This window comes from Ischnura elegans, chromosome 7, assembly GCF_921293095.1.
Source record: "Ischnura elegans chromosome 7, ioIscEleg1.1, whole genome shotgun sequence".
NCBI lineage: Eukaryota > Metazoa > Arthropoda > Insecta > Odonata > Coenagrionidae > Ischnura > Ischnura elegans.
In genome coordinates this window covers 17,678,489-17,685,800 of record NC_060252.1, presented here as the reverse complement: position 1 = coordinate 17,685,800, position 7,312 = coordinate 17,678,489, and positions in this window count along the sequence as shown.

Sequence of the window (7,312 nt, the reverse complement as noted above, 5' to 3'; positions counted from 1 at the left end):
CTTGTCTTGTATATGCTTCTCATATTCTCTTTTCGGAATACATACCTATTGGAGTTGGAGGTGTTGTTATCTGTCATTGAGGAAATGTTTTATATTTTTCATATTTATAGTTATCGCCCGCTTAGTTGCATATCTCAATAGTACTCTATTTATTTTCAACCGTTTATCAAAGTGAATACTTAAGTTGAAAATGTGTCGTCGCATCTTGTTTTTAAGCCGTGTTTACAAGACATTTTCCCGTCGTCTGTTTCACTATGAGTGTAGATGATGTATGAGCGTAGATATTTTAAATGCTTTGTTCTACTTTTCCCCGGGACGGTTACAAAGTTAGGAAGATATTTGTTGGTTAAGAGGAAACGTATGTGTTCCATTCATGAATTTGCTGCTGTGAGTCATCTTTGTGGCGTTAGTCAGTGCTTTCCCACTTCGGAATGCAGTGTTACTCTATGAATACTAGTGTGTATGCAAAAGGAGTATGTAGCGGGATTCAAGAACTTAGGGTAAAGTACAAATGCTACTTTTAATATCCACTAAGAAGGTAAACAACTCGTAGTATGATCATAAGATTATTTTGTTTCTTCTGGTTTGAAAGGGCTCATGTTAAACATCAATGCTAAAATAACATGAATGAATACTGCGCTCTACAGTCTGTATATAGTTGTATAAGATATTTTTGGATGATGAAGTTGGAGGGACATAACTAGCAGAAAGACAACTCCTCTGCTGATCAATATTTTTACTCAGGCTGGCGATGTATAAATATTCACAATTATTGCCGAATAGTGGATGTATATTTTTTTTCTCTACGTTGTTATGGCTATTGTTTTAACTAATCAAATACAAGATATTGGCACTGAAAGGATATAACTGATAGGTGAATCGACTTTGTGTGTTTATATTAGGTCCTTTTCGCAAATGAAATGTGCAGCTGTTGTGGCTGGATCCATGTCTAAACTGTGGATAGGTAGATGCTTGTATGACAGATAGACGTTTGTAGGCATGTTATTTATGCACTTAGCATAGTGGGTACAACTTAAATTATTTTACCAAGTAGTCATTATTGAGTATACTACTGTTTTCAGTGTCATCTGTCTTGCGACAAAAGATGACTAAGTATTTCTTGGCATAAGAGATTTGTTTTGTTCAAAATGGTTAGTATATACATTGGGGACAAGTGTCGTTTCTGTGATATCTATCATACAGGATGTTTCCTTTCGATTAAGCCTATGAGTCCATCGCATGACTATGATTATTATGGAAGAGAGAGCGAGAGTATTTATTCAATGGCCATTAGTGTGATGGTCCCTATTAAAGAATTGAGGCAAGTCAATCATCATATTTGTATTGATTGTGGATAGTGGTGAGAGGATACTGTCTGAGAGCCAGATACCTGTTTGTACCTGCTGCAGTATCATGATTGTATAAAGGAATTGACTCCCACATTCTAGCCACTCAGAACCCTAGCTAAGGGATTTATGCTTTTATGTGAAATGACTCATTGTAAATGTATGAAATAAGACAGCCAATTACTTCTTAATGTGCTATAGATATATATTGTTCCATTTAACATTTTGAGACCATTTATTGTTTCTGAGATTACAATTTTAATGTTCTCATAAGGTGAAGTGAGGCTAACCTATTTTCATTTGAATGTGTATCGTTAATTTATGTAACGATTGAATCTGATTGAAAATTATATGTGTGAGAGCCCTAGAAATACTTAGGAGGAGGAGAGAGATGAAAGAGTCAGTCTTGTGTGAGGGAACTAATGAATGTATATGACCCTTTTGTATTAACATAAGAAGTATTTCAGGGAAAATATTGGATAAAGATTTAGCTTGGAAGCTAATAAATATTTTATGTCCCCACATGATTCCAACTCAAAGAGCTCTTGTAGTACGAATGTGTTTGAAGGTATATTACTAAACCACATCAACCACTATCCCTATGTAAGTTAGTGAAAATTGTACATGGAATACCTACCTAAATCTAGATATATTTTGCACTGCAATTTTATGGGCATGGCAGCTACTGGTAGTGACAATAATTTGGGACTTGGCCATCCCTCTGTCAGCAGAGAAGTTGAGGAGGTTACAGAAGCATAGAATTCTCCTCCCATATTGACCAAAGATATATAATTCCCATCAATAGAAAATGAGCAGAGTAGAGTAATATAAAATTAAGCATGAATTGATGCTGATGTAGATGCCCATGAATTTTTGGAACAAATTGTGATGAGCCCATTACTGTCTACATAGCATTTTCCAACAAATTTATACTGTTGGAGAATAATCAAACCAATATTGTAATTTATTTTAATAATTTATCATGGATTAGACCTTGACTCTGAAAATTATTCTCTTGAGTGTTTCTAAATCATCATTACCTTACATGCCTGTCCTTCTCAAATTAATTGGTGATGGTCGAGGTATTCCTACAAATAGGCCTAACACAGCTAATAGGTATTTATGCATTCACAATAAAGGATCCAGTTCCTTTCGTTAAATTTCCTGCATTATAATATGGCACGATGTAAGTTTGGAGATGTTGGATGGATGTTCATCAACTTTACCTAGGCTGTTTCCATTAGTATGGGATCAGAAACGTAGCATTGAAAAGTATTTGGTGATAATGCCACTATTCCATTCATATTACAAACTTTTACCAAATTACAGCTCCCCACCCCCTGTAATTTAATGATTCATATTCGCTATATCATGAAACCCATTCTACATCCACAGCTTAAGTCTCTTGTAACTACTCTCATTCCATTTGCTATGAAAACTCACTAAGAAGCATATTAATAACATGCTTGTGAAACAAGCTCTTAAACAATTTGAAACATGATGGTAACTGATACCACCTCCAGAACAACGGTTGCATTTCGTTATTCTTTATACCTGAAGTTACTAAATAATTACAGGTAAGCTCAAAGGAAATAAAGTAAGAGAGTATCATTTCTAAGTCATTCCTATTTTATTTAACAGTAATTTGCAAGCATCAATTTTTCCAGATTATCAGTTATGTCGATACATATATGGAATCAATCAGCCATGCATAGGGAAATGAAATGTACTTGGGAGAGTGGATATCAGTGTTCGTTGTTTGGTATAAATTTGGAAAAATAATCATCTGGTACATAATTTAGCATACATTATATGATATTAATAATATATTGGAAGTAATGACCTTGATTTTTTAAAAGTAAACTCCTTGCATCGAAAAGAAAGAATTATTTTTATATCATATCTGTATCCTTGAGCACCGAATATATTAAAAACAGTGTAATGAATGATAGGTGGCTGAGGTAACCCACACCACCACTGGCCCCAGACTGGAATACTATGTGGCAGGCCAAGTACCCTTGAAACTTATTAAACTGAAGCCAATGTGCAGGTTATGAAGTCTATTGAGAGGTGCATGGGGGTTCTTAACTCTAGGTTCAGATGATTGCTGAGACATTGAGTGCTGGAGTGTGCATCAATAAAATCAGGATTGATAGTTAATTCTTGTGTTGTACTTAATAATATGTGTGTAGGGGCTGGTTTTCCCTTCCCAGACGAGGCTTATTATTATGGAGATCCCAAGCTCTTGCAGAGTCCCTAATTGGAAGAGGCATATTAAACAAGTCCAGAACTATTAGACAAGCGATTGTTAACAGGTTACCTAATGCATTGGTAAATTACCAATTTATACACTACCATTGCTTTTGTTGGTGGTCAAACTACGGTTTTCCACCTTAAAATTAATCATGGGATCCCTCGTAGAAGGGGTACCCTGTAGTTGCCACCAACCTCATCAGAATGGTCTAAAATGAGAAAAGAAATATTACGAATGGGTCATGTTTCATCCATTATTTTTTCATGCATTTTTCTGTTACTTGCATAAGACATATAATTTCTTTCACTAGGTAGAAATTTCCCTTAACAATTATCTCTGCTTGGGTCTCTTAACCTTCTTGATTGTGAGGTACTTCAGGATAAAAGTAGAACAGAACTATAGCTCAGTTTATATCAATTGCCACCCATTCAGGCTGTGCTTCCTTTTTCTTAGGAACGGTAGTAAGAAAGTGATATTTTTAGGTGTGCTGATGACTTTAGATGCTGCAAATTTGCTACCTATATAATAGTATAGCGTGATTGATTTTTCAGAATCCAAAATTATGAGGTAGAAACTCCTTCACTTGACTTTGTACATAATTTAAAAATTCCCAAGGTATCTCTAAATTGAAACTACTACAAAATGAAGAAGATTTGAATTTATTCAATAAAAATATGAACTTAATGTCACTTCTATTCTAAAAAGTTAGGTGTACTTATATACGTTAGCGACAAATGTTGAGGCGCATTTCGTCAGTACCATAACTCTTAAATATTAATGCCAGGATACAAATTGTGAACATTGAAGTCAGGGTTGCAACGTAATGATAGGCAGTCCGTTGTAAATAGATTCTTATTTTTATCTATTTTGAGGGGTTTAGTTCACCTTATTTTCAGTCTTCTTAGCACCCTGTTACCAGCTCTTATTCCATAAAATTATCCTTTCTTATCTACAGTCTTCCAATAATTAAGCAAACTATTCTTAGGACATCGCTTGGGGTTGATAATATATTTCAAAACATTTTACCACACTCATGAGGACTGTTTACATTACTATTTTCATTGCCTATAACTAATTATCCGGCCAATTCTGCGATAAACGATATGACGAAACTGACTACTTCAATTCAAATACTTGTATTATCATTAAAATGGGTCCATCAAAGCAAAGGCATAACCAAATCTGGCATAAGCAAATGCATAATAACGCCAAATTCCTCTCATTTACAAGTTTTTATCCCAATTACTCACTGTAATCTTAGGTGGCTAATCGCATGCATATTTCCAACGCACTCACCTTCAATATTAATATACACGTTGAGCTCTCACTTGTATTTAAAAGTGTACAACATACTTTTCATTAATCAACGTTATAATTCATAATAGCATTGCACTTACCAGCTGAATCTCGCTCTATTTTTGTTTGTCGAGGACAATTGCATGCCGATTTTCTCTGATTGGCTCGCAGTGACGTATTGCAGGAAAACTTCGGGTATCTTCGACTTCCCCACTACCGCGGAGGGGAAGGCACGAAAATGTTTTCGTGAAGCCTACTGAATAGCAAAACGCGTCTTCGAATGTTTACGCGGCGTAACCACGTAAACGGAATCTTTCGTCTTCGCGACCGCGTAAAGAGTTACTGAATAGCCCTGCAGATCATTAAAAGTGACGCTAATATGCCAAAGATATCCGAGTAATAATTAATGAGGTCAATAAAAAACGCTTTGATGAAAACGATGGATATATCATTCTATATGTGCAAGGCTAATAGTTACCTAAATAGATCGTTCGGACAAATGAGCTCGTTCTTTTTTAATTCCTTCCTTATTCATCTCTGCCAGATGCTGAAGGATAGGGGTGGATCTGATGTTTTCAACACCTGGATAATGTCAAAATTTCGATTTCTCACCCTTGGGTAGTAAGGGATCAAATAATCATGAGAACAGACCGTGGAGTTCTCCCTCTCTACGGCCTTATATATTTTTTCAAGCCGTCTCAGTCCGGGAAGTGTCTCCATATCGGGTTACCGCAGCTATTGCGTTACTTCTGGCAGTAGTTTTAGATGTAACGCTATCTCACTCCCCTAAAAGGGACGCGTATCAGGTTACCACTAGAGCAGATGGTCAGTTTACACCTCATTTTTAATCTTTTTAGGGAGCCTTCGCTAAGAAAACGTTTCAATTTCCCGAGTCTATCACGTTACTTTTTCGTGACAGTCTGGATACTAAAGATTTTAGATTCACCCCAAGTGGACTACATTCGGCGTCCCTGTTCGTCTCGTAGAAGTTTGGTTCATTTTGACAATTTGAGCGCATTTTAATTTTTTTCTGTTATAAGTGTCTGCGAGCGATCTTCCAAACTATACAACAGGGCATTTGTAATCGCAAGGGATATCTTTCAAAACTTTTGAATGGGATAGATTATATCACCATGAATTTAAATTTCGGTTAACAGCCCTTTTAAAGGGATAACAGTAGATCTAGCGATCGACTGCAGGATATTTAAATATTCGCGGTTCACCCCCTCATTGAACCCTGTGAGATACCGTGTGGAATTGAATGAAAACGGAAGAAAATTTTCTGGAAAATATTTCTAAAATAGGTAGTAACTAAGCTCCTATTTCGAGCATGAAATTATTTTAAAATTCGGTTTTCGAAGTGCTGGTATCTTCCGTAACAGAAGAATACGGAAAAATCAAATTGAAAAAGCATAGTGTTAAAATAATACTCCATGTCAAAAGCATCAAATTCTGTTATTTACCTTCGAGTTACTTCCTGTTTTATAAGGTCCGATAAAATTTCTTTCATTTTGATGAAGCTCTTCACAATGCTCGAGAAAAATATTTCCTCATATTACTGTAAACCTCCTCCCAATTTCCCCAGTGTTTCATCAAAATTCCTCGTCAGTCATTAGGCATTTCCTTTGCATCAAATAAAGGGCAGTACAGTAAATTGTACTTTCCTAGGTTATATAATCCTCTATTTGCCGCGGTTTTTCAAGGAAGGGGCATTTCCTGTCTAGTTATCCCATAAACATTTGAATAGTAATATTTTGTGCGCTTTAATTTTCATGGAAGTTATGCAAACTGAACTTATATTTTGAGCCCCCACCGGAATTATACAAATTCTGAGATGCGGCCCACGTCATCACGATAACCATGTTGCGGCCTTGGCTTTATAAAATGCGGGTTGTGGCACACTTCTTCCTACATGAAGATGAACATGCTCTTTTACTGCATCCTCCATGGAGTTGACATATGTACTTTATGATAATTTTCCATGTAAATGATTGTTTTTAATTGAATTGGACAACTATTCCAAGCTTTAAACCCAAAACTACTCGGAGAATGATAAAAATAGCTTGAGAGTCAATCCAGAATTTCACGTTCCCGCATACAATGGAATGAGAGGGTGATTTTGGTGGAATTTGACTCGATGGAAACTTTTTCATTTACAACTCTTAATAAGCATGAAAAGGGCAGCGTGAAAGTAATAAAAATGGCAAAACAACTTCGTTTTCTTCCACGGATTTATTTTTTTGGGACAACTTGTTTCAACCTCAGGCGGTCATTATCAAGTACTTACTTCAACCTCTTGAGTTTGAAAAATGTTGTATAAAAAAATCTGTGGAAGAAAACGAAGTCGTTTTGTCATTTATGATCTTCAACTTCCACAAATTTGAGCCGGAAATCATTGAATGTAATGCAATACTTA